This window comes from Corythoichthys intestinalis, chromosome 1 (genome assembly GCF_030265065.1).
Source record: "Corythoichthys intestinalis isolate RoL2023-P3 chromosome 1, ASM3026506v1, whole genome shotgun sequence".
Classification (NCBI taxonomy): domain Eukaryota; kingdom Metazoa; phylum Chordata; class Actinopteri; order Syngnathiformes; family Syngnathidae; genus Corythoichthys; species Corythoichthys intestinalis.
This window is the reverse complement of record NC_080395.1, coordinates 26,292,085-26,309,565: the sequence shown is the minus strand read 5'-3', so window position 1 is coordinate 26,309,565 and position 17,481 is coordinate 26,292,085. Positions and strand designations below refer to the sequence as shown.

The window sequence follows — 17,481 nt, the reverse complement described above, 5'->3', positions numbered from 1 at the left end:
GTGGCGCCCCCTTGAATTTTTCAAAAAGGCGTTTCCTATTAGGTTTTTTTAACAGAGAGTGATGAAATTTGGGGAGTCGATACCTTGTGCAAAACTGCTCCAAAAAGTCTCTTGCACCCGTATTCCAAATCCAACAGGAAATCGGGTATTTTTGATCGAATGTGAAATTTTTATCGGTTCACAGTAGGAGTTTACATTTGGAGGCTTGAACATGCATAAAAACTCACCAAAATTTGCACATACATGCGGCTTTGGATAACGTTCGATAATCTTGCAACGTTACGAAAAAATTTAACAAAATGGCTCAGTGGCGCCCCCTTGAAATTTTCAAAAAGGTCTCTCCATTTAGGTTTTTCTAACATAGAGTGATGAAATTTGGAGAGTCAAAACTTTGTGCAAAACTGCTCCAAAAAGTCTCTTGCACACACATTCCAAATCCTACAGGAAATCGGGTATTTTGGATTGAATGTGAACTTTTTATCGATTTACAGTGTGCACATTTTACACCTTGGCACCTAGGGAATTAGTTTGATCATTCTCAAAATTGGTGAGACTGTTCATGAGGCATATGAAATCTTAAGTTATAAAAATGGTGTGTTTTCATTCACGGGCCTGACCTGGGCGGGGCGCCAAATTCTTCCATTTTTTCGCCAAAACACCGAATTCGGAAAATGACTGATAACTCCCTCATACAACGTTCAATCTATTTTAAATCTGGCATGTGTGTGAGGTATACCAGCCTGAGCAGGACTGGATTGAAAATTTACCATTTGTGCCTGGCGCCTCCTAGTGGGAACAGGAAATGCCCTTTTTTACGGGACACACTCCTCCTCTAAAGGGAAAAAATCAATCTACCTCAAACCTGCATAAGGGAAACCTTAAGACCTGTCTTCAGGTGCCTGATGAAAAATATTGAAGTTTCGTTGAAGCGGAGGGGTCCAAACAGGAAAGTGAAAATGACTGTCAACAATTTTTCTCTCCAAAAACTTTAAACAGTCATAACTCGGCAGATATACAAGATATCTGCGCCAAACTTCCCGTGCTTGTTGAGAGTCATACCCTGAAGGGCCTTGTAGGGGTCATTTGCATCAACCCTACAGCGCCAACTAGTGGCGATAGAAAGTCACTCGTTTTTCCAAAACATGTCCAGTTCTTTTCATGTTGGTCATTGTAGTTTCAAGACCTATTAAAATACTTTTTTACGGCCCATGTCCACGTGTCTCTGTCTGTTGCCGTGACGACCCTTTGTTCGCCATTTAAAGGAAATATTTTTTTTCAGAGACTCAGGGAGCTTATAGAGCCACAATAGTTGGCACACTTGGTCGAATTGGCCCAGTTAGAAGATTAATTTTGGTTTTGAATAAGGGCTTGGCTGCACAGCTCAGTAGTGGCTCCTTTTTTGTAGTACTCTCTCCAATAGGGGTTTTTATCTCTTGGGTGTGGGAATGTAAATAGGCGACTTTCGAGCATGTTAGGTTCTAATGAGATGATTAGAGAGGAGGATCTGCCACCACCCTGACCTGCACACAGTCCGAGTTGCGTGACGTCCGAGTTGCGCTAGATTGCGAGGGCCCGTTCAGTCCTACTTGCAGGCCTAGTTATTATTATTATTAGGGCCCGAGCACTAGACGTGCGAAGGCCCTATTGTAATGCAAAGGATTATTATTATTATTATTAGGGCCCGAGCACTAGACGTGCGAAGGCCCTATTGTTTTGCAAAGGATTATTATTATTATTATTATTATTATTATTATTATTATTCTTCTTTTTTCAGGGCAAATGAAAATGGCCAATTTGGAGGCCTGAACATGCACGAAAAGTCACCAAAATTTGCACATACGTGCCGCTTCGCGTAAATTTCGATAATCTTGTGTCGTTTTGAAAAAATGTCAAAAAATGGCTCAGTGGCGCCCCCTTTACCCTTAAAATTTTCAAAAAGGCCTCTCCTCTCAGGTTTTCAACGTAGAGCAATGAAATTTGGGGAGTAGATACCTTATGCCTAACTGTTCAAAAAAGCCTCTTGCACCCATATTCCAAATCCAACAGGAAATCGGATATTTTGGATCAAATGTGAAATTTTTATCGGTTCACAGTTGGGGTTTACATTTGGAGGCCTGAACATGAACGAAAACTCACCAAAATTTGCACATACATGCAACTTTGCGTAAATTTTGATAATCTACAAAAAAATTTAACAAAATCGCTCAGTGGCGCCCCCTTGAAATTTTCAAAAAGGCCTTTCCTATTAGGTTTTTTCAACGTAGAACGATGAAATTTGGCGAGTCGATACATTGTGCAAAACTGCTCCAAAAAGTCTCTTGCACCCATATTCCAAATCCAACAGGAAGTCGGAAATTTTGGATCAAATGTGAAATTTTATCGATTTACATTTGAGACCTTGTCGCTGAAGAAAATAGTTGGATCGTCTTCAAAATTGGTCAGAGTATTCAGGAGACATATGAGATCTTAAGTTTTCAAAATGGTGTGTTTTCACTCAAGGGTCGGGCCTGGGCGTGGTCCCAAAGTCGGCCATTTTTGGGCAAAATACCAAATTCAGAAAATGATTAAAAACTCCGTGATACAACGTTCAATCTTTTTCATTTCTAGCATGTATATGAGATATCCCAGCCTGAACACGACTGCATTGAAATATTACCCATTAGGCCTGGCGCCCCCTAGTGGGAACAGGAAATGGCCTTCTTTACGAGACAGGCTCCTCCTCCAAGGGAAAAAAATCTATTGACCTCAAACCTGTTTCAGGGGAGCCTCAAGACATGTGTTCAGGTCCCTGATAAAAAATATTGAGGTTTCGTTGAAGCGGAGAGGTCCAAACTGGAAGTGAAAATGACCGTCAACAATTTGTCTCGCCAAAAATTTTGAACAGTCATAACTCGGCAGATATGCAACATATCTGCGCCAAACTTTCCGTGTTTGTTGAGAGTCATACCCTGAAGGTTCTTGTAGGGGTCATTTGCATCAACTCGACAGTGCCAACTAGTGGCGAAAGAAAGAAGTTTTAAAAAAGGCCTTTCCTATTGGGTTTTTTCAACATAGAGCAAGGAAATTTGGGGAGTAGATACCTTATGCAAAACTGCTCCAAAAAGTCTCTTGCACCCATATTCCAAATCCAACAGGAAATTGGGTATTTTGGATCGAATGTGAAATTTTCATGGGTTCACAGTAAGAGTTTACATTTGGAGGCTTGAATATGCATAAAAACTCACCAAAATTTGCACATACATGCGGCTTTGGATAACGTTCGATAATCTTGCAACGTTACGAAAAAATTTAACAAAATGGCTCAGTGGCGCCCCCTTGAAATTTTCAAAAAGGCCTCTCCATTTAGGTTTTTCTAACATAGAGTGATGAAATTTGGAGAGTCAAAACTTTGTGCAAAACTGCTCCAAAAAGTCTCTTGCACACACATTCCAAATCCTACAGGAAATCGGGTATTTTGGATTGAATGTGAAATTTTTATCGATTTACAGTGTGCACATTTTACACCTTGGCACCTAGGGAATTAGTTTGATCATTCTCAAAATTGGCGAGCCTGTTCATGAGGCATATGAAATCTTAAGTTATAAAAATGGTGTGTTTTCATTCACGGGCCTGACCTGGGCGGGGTGCCAAAGTCGGCCATTTTTTCGCCAAAACACCGAATTCGGAAAATGACTGATAACTCCCTCATACAACGTTCAATCTATTTTAAATCTGGCATGTGTGTGAGGTATACTAGCCTGAGCAGGACTGGATTGAAAATTTACCATTTGTGCCTGGCGCCTCCTAGTGGGAACAGGAAATGCCCTTTTTTACGGGACACACTCCTCCTCTAAAGGGAAAAAATCAATCTACCTCAAACCTGCAAAAGGGAAGCCTTAAGACCTGTGTTCAGGTGCCTGATGAAAAATATTGAAGTTTCGTTGAAGCGGAGGGGTCCAAACAGGAAAGTGAAAATGACTGTCAACAATTTTTCTCTCCAAAAACTTTGAACAGTCATAACTCGGCAGATATACAACATATCTGCGCCAAACTTCCCGTGCTTGTTGAGAGTCATACCCTGAAGGGCCTTGTAGGGGTCATTTGCATCAACCCTACAGCGCCAACTAGTGGCAATAGAAAGTCACTCGTTTTTCCAATACATGTCCAGTTCTTTTCAGGTTGGTCATTGTAGTTTCAAGACCTATTAAAATACTTATTTACGGCCCATGTCCACGTGTCTCTGTCTGTTGCCGTGACGACCCTTTGTTCGCCATTTAAAGGAAATATTTTTTTTCAGAGACTCAGGCAGCTTATAGAGCCACAATAGTTGGCACACTTGGTCGAATTGGCCCAGTTAGAAGATTAATTTTAGTTTTGAATAAGGGCTTGGCTGCACAGCTCAGTAGTGGCTCCTTTTTTGTAGTACTCTCTCCAATAGGGGTTTTTATCTCTTGGGTGTGGGAATGTAAATAGGCGACTTTCGAGCATGTTAGGTTCTAATGAGATGATTAGAGAGGAGGATCTGCCACCGCCCTGACCTGCACACAGTCCGAGTTGCGTGACGTCCGAGTTGCGCTAGATCGCGAGGGCCCGTTCAGTCCTGCTTGCAGGCCTAGTTATTATTATTATTATTATTCTTCTTTCTTCATGGCAAATGAAAATGGCCAATTTGGAGGCCTGAACATGCACGAAAAGTCACCAAAATTTGCACATACGTGCAGATTCGCGTAAATTTCGATAATCTTGCGTCGTTTTGAAAAAATGTCAAAAAATGGCTCAGTGGCGCCCCCTTGACCCTTAAAATTTTCAAAAAGGTCTCTCCTCTCAGGTTTTCAACGTAGAGCAATGAAATTTGGGGAGTAGATACCTTATACCTAACTGCTCAAAAAAGCCTCTTGCACCCATATTCCAAATCCAACAGGAAATCGGTTATTTTGGATCGAATCTGAAATTTTTTCGGTTCACAGTTGGAGTTCACATTTGGAGGCTTGAACATGCACGAAAACTCACCAAAATGTGCACATATGTTCAACTTTGCGTAAATTTTGATAATCTTTGAAAAAAATTAACAAAAAGGCTCAGTGGCGCCCCCTTGAAATTTTCAAAAAGGCCTGTCCTATTAGGTTTTTTCAACGTAGAATGATGAAATTTGGTGAGTCGATACATTGTGTAAAACTGCTCCAAAAAGTCTCTTGCACCTATATTCCAAATCCAACAGGAAGTCGGAAATTTTGGATCAAATGCGAAATTTTATCGATTTACATTTGAGACCTTGTCGCTGAAGAAAATAGTTGGATCGTCTTCAAAATTGGTCAGACTATTCAGGAGACATATGAGATCTTAAGTTTTCAAAATGGTGAGTTTTCATCCAAGGGTCTGGCCTGGGCGTAGTCCCAAAGTTGGCCATTTTTAGGCAAAATACCAAATTCAGAAAATGATTAAAAACTCCGTGATACAACGTTCAATCTTTTTCATTTCTAGCATGTATATGAGATATCCCAGCCTGAACACGACTGCATTGAAATATTACTCATTAGGCCTGGCGCCCCCTAGTGGGAACAGGAAATGGCATTCTTTACGAGAGAGGATCTTCCTCCAAGGGAAAAAAATCTATTGACCTCAAACCTGTTTCAGGGGAGCCTCAAGACATGTGTTCAGGTGCCTGATGAAAAATATTGAGGTTTCGTTGAAGCGGAGAGGTCCAAACTGGAAGTGAAAATGACCGTCAACAATTTGTCTCGCCAAAAACTTTGAACAGTCATAACTCGGCAGATATGCAACATATCTGCGCCAAACTTTCCGTGTTTGTTGAGAGTCATACCCTGAAGGTTCTTGTAGGGGTCATTTGCATCAACTCTACAGTGCCAACTAGTGGCGACAGAAAGAAGTTTTAAAAAAGGCCTTTCCTATTGGGTTTTTTCAACATAGAGCGAGGAAATTTGGGGAGTAGATACCTTATGCAAAACTGCTCCAAAAAGTCTCTTGCACCCGTATTCCAAATCCAACAGGAAATCGGGTATTTTGGATCGAATGTGAAATTTTCATGGGTTCACAGTAAGAGTTTACATTTGGAGGCTTGAATATGCATAAAAACTCACCAAAATTTGCACATACATGCGGCTTTGGATAACGTTCGATAATCTTGCAACGTTACGAAAACATGTAACAAAATGGCTCAGTGGCGCCCCCTTGAAATTTTCAAAAAGGCCTTTCCATTTAGGTTTTTTCAACGTAGAGTGATGAAATTTGGAGAGTCGATACTTTGTGCAAAACTGCTCCAAAAAGTCTCTTGCACACACATTCCAAATCCTACAGGAAATCGGGTATTTTGGATTGAATGTGAACTTTTTATCGATTTACAGTGTGCACATTTTACACCTTGGCACCTAGGGAATTAGTTTGATCATTCTCAAAATTGGTGAGACTGTTCATGAGGCATATGAAATCTTAAGTTATAAAAATGGTGTGTTTTCATTCACGGGCCTGACCTGGGCGGGGCGCCAAATTCTTCCATTTTTTCGCCAAAACACCAAATTCGGAAAATGACTGATAACTCCCTCATACAACGTTCAATCTATTTTAAATCTGGCATGTGTGTGAGGTATACCAGCCTGAGCAGGACTGGATTGAAAATTTACCATTTGTGCCTGGCGCCTCCTAGTGGGAACAGGAAATGCCCTTTTTTACGGGACACACTCCTCCTCTAAAGGGAAAAAAATCAATCTACCTCAAACCTGCATAAGGGAAACCTTAAGACCTGTCTTCAGGTGCCTGATGAAAAATATTGAAGTTTCGTTGAAGCGGAGGGGTCCAAACAGGAAAGTGAAAATGACTGTCAACAATTTTTCTCTCCAAAAACTTTGAACAGTCATAACTCGGCAGATATACAAGATATCTGCGCCAAACTTCCCGTGCTTGTTGAGAGTCATACCCTGAAGGGCCTTGTAGGGGTCATTTGCATCAACCCTACAGCGCCAACTAGTGGCGATAGAAAGTCACTCGTTTTTCCAAAACATGTCCAGTTCTTTTCATGTTGGTCATTGTAGTTTCAAGACCTATTAAAATACTTTTTTACGGCCCATGTCCACGTGTCTCTGTCTGTTGCCGTGACGACCCTTTGTTCGCCATTTAAAGGAAATATTTTTTTTCAGAGACTCAGGGAGCTTATAGAGCCACAATAGTTGGCACACTTGGTCGAATTGGCCGAGTTAGAAGATTACTTTTGGTTTTGAATAAGGGCTTGGCTGCACAGCTCAGTAGTGGCTCCTTTTTTGTAGTACTCTCTCCAATAGGGGTTTTTATCTCTTGGGTGTGGGAATGTAAATAGGCGACTTTCGAGCATGTTAGGTTCTAATGAGATGATTAAAGAGGAGGATCTGCCACCACCCTGACCTGCACACAGTCCGAGTTGCGTGACGTCCGAGTTGCGCTAGATTGCGAGGGCCCGTTCAGTCCTGCTTGCAGGCCTAGTTATTATTATTATTATTCTTCTTTCTTCATGGCAAATGAAAATGGCCAATTTGGAGGCCTGAACATGCACGAAAAGTCACCAAAATTTGCACATACGTGCAGATTCGCGTAAAATTTGATAATCTTGCGTCGTTTTGAAAAAATTTCAAAAAATGGCTCAGTGGCGCCCCCTTGACCCTTAAAATTTTCAAAAAGGCCTCTCCTCTCAGGTTTTCAACGTAGAGCGATGAAATTTGGGGAGTAGATACCTTATGCCTAACTGTTCAAAAAAGCCTCTTGCACCCATATTCCAAATCCGACAGGAAATCGGATATTTTGGATCAAATGTGAAATTTTTTCGGTTCACAGTTGGAGTTTACGTTTGGAGGCCTGAACATGCACGAAAACTCACCAAAATTTGCACATACATGCAACTTTGCGTAAATTTTGATAATCTACAAAAAAATTTAACAAAATCGCTCAGTGGCGCCCCCTTGAAATTTTCAAAAAGGCCTTTCCTATTAGGTTTTTTCAACGTAGAATGATGAAATTTGGTGAGTCGATACATTGCGTAAAACTGCTCCAAAAAGTCTCTTGCACCTATATTCCAAATCCAACAGGAAGTCGGAAATTTTGGATCAAATGCGAAATTTTATCGATTTACATTTGAGACCTTGTCGCTGAAGAAAATAGTTGGATCGTCTTCAAAATTGGTCAGACTATACAGGAGACATATGAGATCTTAAGTTTTCAAAATGGTGAGTTTTCATCCAAGGGTCTGGTCTGGGCGTAGTCCCAAAGTTGGCCATTTTTGGGCAAAACACCAAATTCAGAAAATGATTAAAAACTCTGTGATACAACGTTCAATCGTTTTCATTTCTAGCAAGTATATGAGATATCCCAGCCTGAACACGACTGCATTTAAATTTTACCCATTAGGCTTGGCGCCCCCTAGTGGGAACAGGAAATGGCCTTCTTTACGAGACAGGCTCCTCCTCCAAGGGAAAAAAATCTATTGACCTCAAACCTGTTTCAGGGGAGCCTCAAGACATGTGTTCAGGTGCCTAATGAAAAATATTGAGGTTTTGTAGAAGCGGAGAGGTACAAACTGGAAGTGAAAATGACCGTCAACAATTTGTCTCGCCAAAAACTTTGAACAGTCATAACTCGGCAGATATACAACATATCTGCGCCAAACTTCCCGTGTTTGTTGAGAGTCATACCCTGAAGGTTCGTGTAAGGGTCATTTGCATCAACTCTACAGTGCCAACTAGTGGCGACAGAAAGAAGTTTTAAAAAAGGCCTTTCCTATTGGGTTTTTCCAACATAGAGTGAGGAAATTTGGGGAGTTGATACCTTGTGCAAAACTGCTCCAAAAAGTCTCTTGCACCCATTTTCCAAATCCAACAGGAAATCGGGTATTTTGGATCAAATGTGAAATTTTTATCGGTTAACAGTAGGAGTTTACATTTGGAGGCTTGAACATGCACGAAAACTCACCAAAATTTGCACATACATGCGGCTTTGGATAACGTTCGATAATCTTGCAACGTTACGAAACAATTTAACAAAATGGCTCAGTGGCGCCCCCTTGAAATTTTCAAAAAGGCCTCTCCATTTAGGTTTTTCTAACATAGAGTGATGAAATTTGGAGAGTCAAAACTTTGTGCAAAACTGCTCCAAAAAGTCTCATGCACACACATTCCAAATCCTACAGGAAATCGGGTATTTTAGATTGAATGTGAACTTTTTATCGATTTACAGTGTGCACATTTTACACCTTGGCACCTAGGGAATTAGTTTGATCATTCTCAAAATTGGTGAGACTGTTCATGAGGCATATGAAAACTTAAGTTATAAAAATGGTGTGTTTTCATTCACGGGCCTGACCTGGGCGGGGCGCCAAATTCTTCCATTTTTTCGCCAAAACACCGAATTCGGAAAATGACTGATAACTCCCTCATACAACGTTCGATCTATTTTAAATCTGGCATGTGTGTGAGGTATACCAGCCTGAGCAGGACTGGATTGAAAATTTACCATTTGTGCCTGGCGCCTCCTAGTGGGAACAGGAAATGCCCTTTTTTACGGGACACACTCCTCCTCTAAAGGGAAAAAATCAATCTACCTCAAACCTGCATAAGGGAAACCTTAAGACCTGTCTTCAGGTGCCTGATGAAAAATATTGAAGTTTCGTTGAAGCGGAGGGGTCCAAACAGGAAAGTGAAAATGACTGTCAACAATTTTTCTCTCCAAAAACTTTGAACAGTCATAACTCAGCAGATATACAAGATATCTGCGGCAAACTTCCCGTGCTTGTTGAGAGTCATACCCTGAAGGGCCTTGTAGGGGTCATTTGCATCAACCCTACAGCGCCAACTAGTGGCGATAGAAAGTCACTCGTTTTTCCAAAACATGTCCAGTTCTTTTCATGTTGGTCATTGTAGTTTCAAGACCTATTAAAATACTTTTTTACGGCCCATGTCCACGTGTCTCTGTCTGTTGCCGTGACGACCCTTTGTTCGCCATTTAAAGGAAATATTTTTTTTCAGAGACTCAGGGAGCTTATAGAGCCACAATAGTTGGCACACTTGGTCGAATTGGCCCAGTTAGAAGATTAATTTTGGTTTTGAATAAGGGCTTGGCTGCACAGCTCAGTAGTGGCTCCTTTTTTGTAGTACTCTCTCCAATAGGGTTTTTTATCTCTTGGGTGTGGGAATGTAAATAGGCGACTTTCGAGCATGTTAGGTTCTAATGAGATGATTAGAGAGGAGGATCTGCCACCACCCTGACCTGCACACAGTCCGAGTTGCGCTAGATTGCGAGGGCCCGTTCAGTCCTGCTTGCAGGCCTAGTTATTATTATTATTATTATTATTATTATTCTTTTTTCAGGGCAAATGAAAATGGCCAATTTGGAGGCCTGAACATGCACGAAAAGTCACCAAAATTTGCACAAACGTGCGGCTTTGCGTAAATTTCGATAATCTTGTGTCGTTTTGAAAAAATGTCAAAAAATGGCTCAGTGGCGCCCCCTTGACCCTTAAAATTTTCAAAAAGGCCTCTCCTCTCAGGTTTTCAACGTAGAGCAATGAAATTTGGGGAGTAGATACCTTATGCCTAACTGTTCAAAAAAGCCTCTTGCACCCATATTCCAAATCCAACAGGAAATCGGATATTTTGGATCAAATGTGAAATTTTTATCGGTTCACAGTTTGAGTTTACATTTGGAGGCCTGAACATGCACGAAAACTCACCAAAATTTGCACATACATGCAACTTTGCGTAAATTTTGATAATCTACAAAAAAATTTAACAAAATGGCTCAGTGGCGCCCCCTTGAAATTTTCAAAAAGGCCTTTCCTATTAGGTTTTTTCAACGTAGAACGATGAAATTTGGCGAGTCGATACATTGTGCAAAACTGCTCCAAAAAGTCTCTTGCACCCATATTCCAAACCCAACTGGAAGCCAGAAATTTTGGATCAAATGTGAAATTTTATCGATTTACATTTGAGACCTTGTCGCTGAAGAAAATAGTTGGATCGTCTTCAAAATTGGTCAGACTATTCAGGAGACATATGAGATCTTAAGTTTTCAAAATGGTGAGTTTTCACTCAAGGGTCTGACCTGGGCGTGGTCCCAAAGTCGGCCATTTTTGGGCAAAATACCAAATTCAGAAAATGATTAAAAACTCCGTGATACAACGTTCAATCTTTTTCATTTCTAGCATGTATATGAGATATCCCAGCCTGAACACGACTGCATTGAAATATTACCCATTAGGCCTGGCGCCCCCTAGTGGGAACAGGAAATGGCCTTCTTTACGAGACAGGCTCCTCCTCCAAGGGAAAAAAATCTATTGACCTAAAACCTGTTTCAGGGGAGCCTCAAGACATGTGTTCAGGTCCCTGATGAAAAATATTGAGGTTTCGTTGAAGCGGAGAGGTCCAAACTGGAAGTGAAAATGACCGTCAACAATTTGTCTCGCCAAAAATTTTGAACAGTCATAACTCGGCAGATATGCAACATATGTGCGCCAAACTTTCCGTGTTTGTTGAGAGTCATACCCTGAAGGTTCTTGTAGGGGTCATTTGCATCAACTCTACAGTGCCAACTAGTGGCGACAGAAAGAAGTTTTAAAAAAGGCCTTTCCTATTGGGTTTTTTCAACATAGAGCAAGGAAATTTGGGGAGTAGATACCTTATGCAAAACTGCTCCAAAAAGTCTCTTGCACCCATATTCCAAATCCAACAGGAAATCGGGTATTTTGGATCGAATGTGAAATTTTCATGGGTTCACAGTAAGAGTTTACATTTGGAGGCCTGAATATGCATAAAAACTCACCAAAATTTGCACAAACATGCGGCTTTGGATAACGTTCGATAATCTTGCAACGTTACGAAACAATTTAACAAAATGGCTCAGTGGCGCCCCCTTGAAATTTTCAAAAAGGCCTCTCCATTTAGGTTTTTCTAACATAGAGTGATGAAATTTGGAGAGTCAAAACTTTGTGCAAAACTGCTCCAAAAAGTCTCTTGCACACACATTCCAAATCCTACAGGAAATCGGGTATTTTGGATTGAATGTGAACTTTTTATCGATTTACAGTGTGTACATTTTACACCTTGGCACCTAGGGAATTAGTTTGATCATTCTCAAAATTGGTGAGACTGTTCATGAGGCATATGAAATCTTAAGTTATAAAAATGGTGTGTTTTCATTCACGGGCCTGACCTGGGCGGGGCGCCAAATTCTTCCATTTTTTCGCCAAAACACCGAATTCGGAAAATGACTGATAACTCCCTCATACAACCTTCAATCTATTTTAAATCTGGCATGTGTGTGAGGTATAACAGCCTGAGCAGGACTGGATTGAAAATTTACCATTTGTGCCTGGCGCCTCCTAGTGGGAACAGGAAATGCCCTTTTTTACGGGACACACTCCTCCTCTAAAGGGAAAAAATCAATCTACCTCAAACCTGTATAAAGGAAACCTTAAGACCTGTCTTCAGGTGCCTGATGAAAAATATTGAAGTTTCGTTGAAGCGGAGGGGTCCAAACAGGAAAGTGAAAATGACTGTCAACAATTTTTCTCTCCAAAAACTTTGAACAGTCATAACTCGGCAGATATACAAGATATCTGCGCCAAACTTCCCGTGCTTGTTGAGAGTCATACCCTGAAGGGCCTTGTAGGGGTCATTTGCATCAACCCTACAGCGCCAACTAGTGGCGATAGAAAGTCACTCGTTTTTCCAAAACATGTCCAGTTCTTTTCATGTTGGTCATTGTAGTTTCAAGACCTATTAAAATACTTTTTTACGGCCCATGTCCACGTGTCTCTGTCTGTTGCCGTGACGACCCTTTGTTCGCCATTTAAAGGAAATATTTTTTTTCAGAGACTCAGGGAGCTTATAGAGCCACAATAGTTGGCACACTTGGTCGAATTGGCCCAGTTAGAAGATTAATTTTGGTTTTGAATAAGGGCTTGGCTGCACAGCTCAGTAGTGGCTCCTTTTTTGTAGTACTCTCTCCAATAGGGGTTTTTATCTCTTGGGTGTGGGAATGTAAATAGGCGACTTTCGAGCATGTTAGGTTCTAATGAGATGATTAGAGAGGAGGATCTGCCACCACCCTGACCTGCACACAGTCCGAGTTGCGTGACGTCCGAGTTGCGCTAGATTGCGAGGGCCCGTTCAGTCCTGCTTGCAGGCCTAGTTATTATTATTAGGGCCCGAGCACTAAGCGTGCGAAGGCCCTATTGTTTTGCAAAGGATTATTTTTTTTTTTATTTTTTTTTTTTATTTTTTTTTTCAGGGCAAATGAAAACGGCCAATTTGGAGGCCTGAACATGCACGAAAAGTCACCAAAATTTGCACATACGTCCGAAAAATTGTAAATTTCGATAATTTTGCAACGTTGCAAAAAAATATAACAAAATGGCTCAGTGGCGCCCCCTTGAAATTTTAAAATTGGCCTATAACATTAGGGTCTGTCAGCGTAGAGCAATGAAATTTGGGGGGTCTATACCTTGTCCAAAACCGCTCCAAAAAAGCATTTACACGCATATTCCAAACCCAACAGGAAATCGGTTATTTTGGATCAAATATGAAATTTTTATCGATTTACAGGGTGCACATTTGAGACCTTTTCGCCGAGGGAGTTAGTTGGATCATCTTCAAAATTGGTGAGACTGTTCAGGAGACATATGAAATCTTAAGTTTTGAAAATGGTGCGTTTTCATTCACGGGTCTGACCTGGGCGTGGTGCCAAAGTCGACCATTTTTTCGGCAAAATGACAAATTCAGTAAATGACTTATAGTTCCTTGACACAACGTTCAATCTTTTTCATATTTGGCATGTATGTGTGGTATCCCACCCTTAACACGAGTGCATTGAAATATTACCCATTAGGTCTAGCGCCCCCTAGTGAGAACAGGAAATGCCTTTTTTTACGAGACAGGTTCCTCCTCCAAGGGAAAAAAATCTGTTGACCTCAAACCTGCATCAGGGGAGCCTTAAGACCTGTGTTCAGGTGCCTGATGAAAAATATTGAGGTTTCGTTGAGGCGGAGGGGTCCAAACAGGAAAGTGAAAATGAACGTCAACAATTTGTCACGCAAAAAACTTTGAACAGTCATAACTCGGCAGATATACAACATATCTGCGCCAAACTTCCCGTGTTTGTTGAGAGTCATACCCTGAAGGTTCTTGTAGGGGTCATTTGCATCAACTCTACAGTGCCAACTAGTGGCGACAGAAAGAAGTTTTAAAAAAGGCCTTTCCTATTGGGTTTTTTCAACATAGAGCAAGGAAATTTGGGGAGTAGATACCTTATGCAAAACTGATCCAAAAAGTCTCTTGCACCCATATTCCAAATCCAACAGGAAATCGGGTATTTTGGATCGAATGTGAAATTTTCATGGGTTCACAGTAGGAGTTTACATTTGGAGGCTTGAATATGCACAAAAACTTGTACAAATTTGCACATACATGCGGCTTTAGATAACGTTCGATAATCTTGCAATGTTACGAAAAAATGTAGCAAAATGCCTCAGTGGCGCCCCCTTGAATTTTTCAAAAAGGCGTTTCCTATTAGGTTTTTTTAACAGAGAGTGATGAAATTTGGGGAGTCGATACCTTGTGCAAAACTGCTCCAAAAAGTCTCTTGCACCCGTATTCCAAATCCAACAGGAAATCGGGTATTTTGGATCGAATGTGAAATTTTTATCGGTTCACAGTAGGAGTTTACATTTGGAGGCTTGAACATGCACGAAAACTCACAAAAATTTGGACATACATGTGGCTTTGCATAACGTTCAATAATCTTGCAACGTTACGAAAACATGTAACAAAATGGCTCAGTGGCGCCCCCTTGAAATTTTCAAAAAGGCCTCTCCATTTAGGTTTTTTCAACGTAGAGGGATGAAATTCGGAGAGTCGATACCTTGTACAAAACTGCTCCAAAAAGTCTCTTGCATGCATATTCCAAACCCAACAGGAAATCGGGTATTTTGGATTGAATGTGAAATTTTTATCGATTTACAGTGTGCACATTTTACACCTTGGCACCTAGGGAATTAGTTTGATCATTCTCAAAATTGGCGAGACTGTTCATGAGGCTTATGAAATCTTAAGTTATCAAAATGGTGTGTTTTCATTCACGGGCCTGACCTGGGCGGGGTGCCAAAGTCGGCCATTTTTTCGGCAAAATGACAAATTCAGTAAATGACTAATAGTTCCTTCACACAACGTTCCATCTTTTTCATATCTGGCATGTATGTGCGACATCCCACCCTTAACACGAGTGCATTGAAATATTACCCATTAGGCCTAGCGCCCCCTAGTGAGAACAGGAAATGCCTTTTTTTACGAGACAGGTTCCTCCTCCAAGGAAAAAAAATCTGTTGACCTCAAACCTGCATAAGGGAAGGCTTAAGACCTGTCTTCAGGTGCCTGATGAAAAATATTGAAGTTTCGTTGAAGCGGAGGGGTCCAAACAGGAAAGTGAAAATGACTGTCAACAATTTTTCTCTCCAAAAACTTTGAACAGTCATAACTCGGCAGATATACAACATATCTGCGCCAAACTTCCCGTGCTTGTTGAGAGTCATACCCTGAAGGGCCTTGTAGAGATCATTTGCATCAACCCTACAGCGCCAACTAGTGGCAATAGAAAGTCACTCGTTTTTCCAATACATGTCCAGTTCTTTTCAGGTTGGTCATTGTAATTTGAAGACCTATTGTAATACTTATTTACAGCCCATGTCCACGTGTCTCTGTCTGTTGCCGTGACGACCCTTTATTCGCCATTTAAAGGAAATATTTTTTTTCAAAGACTCAGGCAGCTTATATAGCCACAATATTTGGCACACTTCGTCGAATTGGCCCAGTTAGAAGATTAATTTTGGTTTTGAATAAGGGCTTGGCTGCACAGCTCAGTAGTGGCTCCTTTTTTGTAGTACTCTCTCCAATAGGGGTTTTTATCTCTTGGGTGTGGGAATGTAAATAGGCGACTTTCGAGCATGTTATGTTCTAATGAGATGATTAGAGAGGAGCATCTGCCAACACCCTGACCTGCACACAGTCCGAGTTGCGTGACGTCCGAGTTGCGCTAGATTGCGAGGGCCCGTTCAGTCCTGCTTGCAGGCCTAGTTAGGGCCCGAGCACTAAGCGTGCGAAGGCCCTATTGTTTTGCAAAGGATTATTATTAGGGCCCGAGCACTAAGCGTGCGAAGGCCCTATTGTTTTGCAAAGGATTATTATTATTATTATTATTATTATTATTATTATTATTCTTTTTTCAGGGCAAATGAAAATGGCCAATTTGGAGGCCTGAACATGCACGAAAAGTCACCAAAATTTGCACAAACGTGCGGCTTTGCGTAAATTTCGATAATCTTGTGTCGTTTTGAAAAAATGTCAAAAAATGGCTCAGTGGCGCCCCCTTGACCCTTAAAATTTTCAAAAAGGCCTCTCCTCTCAGGTTTTCAACGTAGAGCAATGAAATTTGGGGAGTAGATACCTTATGCCTAACTGTTCAAAAAAGCCTCTTGCACCCATATTCCAAATCCAACAGGAAATCGGATATTTTGGATCAAATGTGAAATTTTTATCGGTTCACAGTTTGAGTTTACATTTGGAGGCCTGAACATGCACGAAAACTCACCAAAATTTGCACATACATGCAACTTTGCGTAAATTTTGATAATCTACAAAAAAATTTAACAAAATGGCTCAGTGGCGCCCCCTTGAAATTTTAAAAAAGGCCTTTCCTATTAGGTTTTTTCAACGTAGAACGATGAAATTTGGCGAGTCGATACATTGTGCAAAACTGCTCCAAAAAGTCTCTTGCACCCATATTCCAAACCCAACTGGAAGCCAGAAATTTTGGATCAAATGTGAAATTTTATCGATTTACATTTGAGACCTTGTCGCTGAAGAAAATAGTTGGATCGTCTTCAAAATTGGTCAGACTATTCAGGAGACATATGAGATCTTAAGTTTTCAAAATGGTGAGTTTTCACTCAAGGGTCTGACCTGGGCGTGGTCCCAAAGTCGGCCATTTTTGGGCAAAATACCAAATTCAGAAAATGATTAAAAACTCCGTGATACAACGTTCAATCTTTTTCATTTCTAGCATGTATATGAGATATCCCAGCCTGAACACGACTGCATTGAAATATTACCCATTAGGCCTGGCGCCCCCTAGTGGGAACAGGAAATGGCCTTCTTTACGAGACAGGCTCCTCCTCCAAGGGAAAAAAATCTATTGACCTCAAACCTGTTTCAGGGGAGCCTCAAGACATGTGTTCAGGTCCCTGATGAAAAATATTGAGGTTTCGTTGAAGCGGAGAGGTCCAAACTGGAAGTGAAAATGACCGTCAACAATTTGTCTCGCCAAAAATTTTGAACAGTCATAACTCGGCAGATATGCAACATATCTGCGCCAAACTTTCCGTGTTTGTTGAGAGTCATACCCTGAAGGTTCTTGTAGGGGTCATTTGCATCAACTCTACAGTGCCAACTAGTGGCGACAGAAAGAAGTTTTAAAAAA

The 17,481-nt window shown here is 41.0% G+C and overlaps 1 protein-coding gene across 1 annotated transcript in view; it reads right to left on the bottom strand.

The window, feature by feature from the left end:
• The window catches only part of fto (FTO alpha-ketoglutarate dependent dioxygenase), a 411,486-nt gene that overhangs the window by 349,977 nt on the left and 44,028 nt on the right, over positions 1-17,481 (bottom strand). The window lies entirely within an intron of this gene.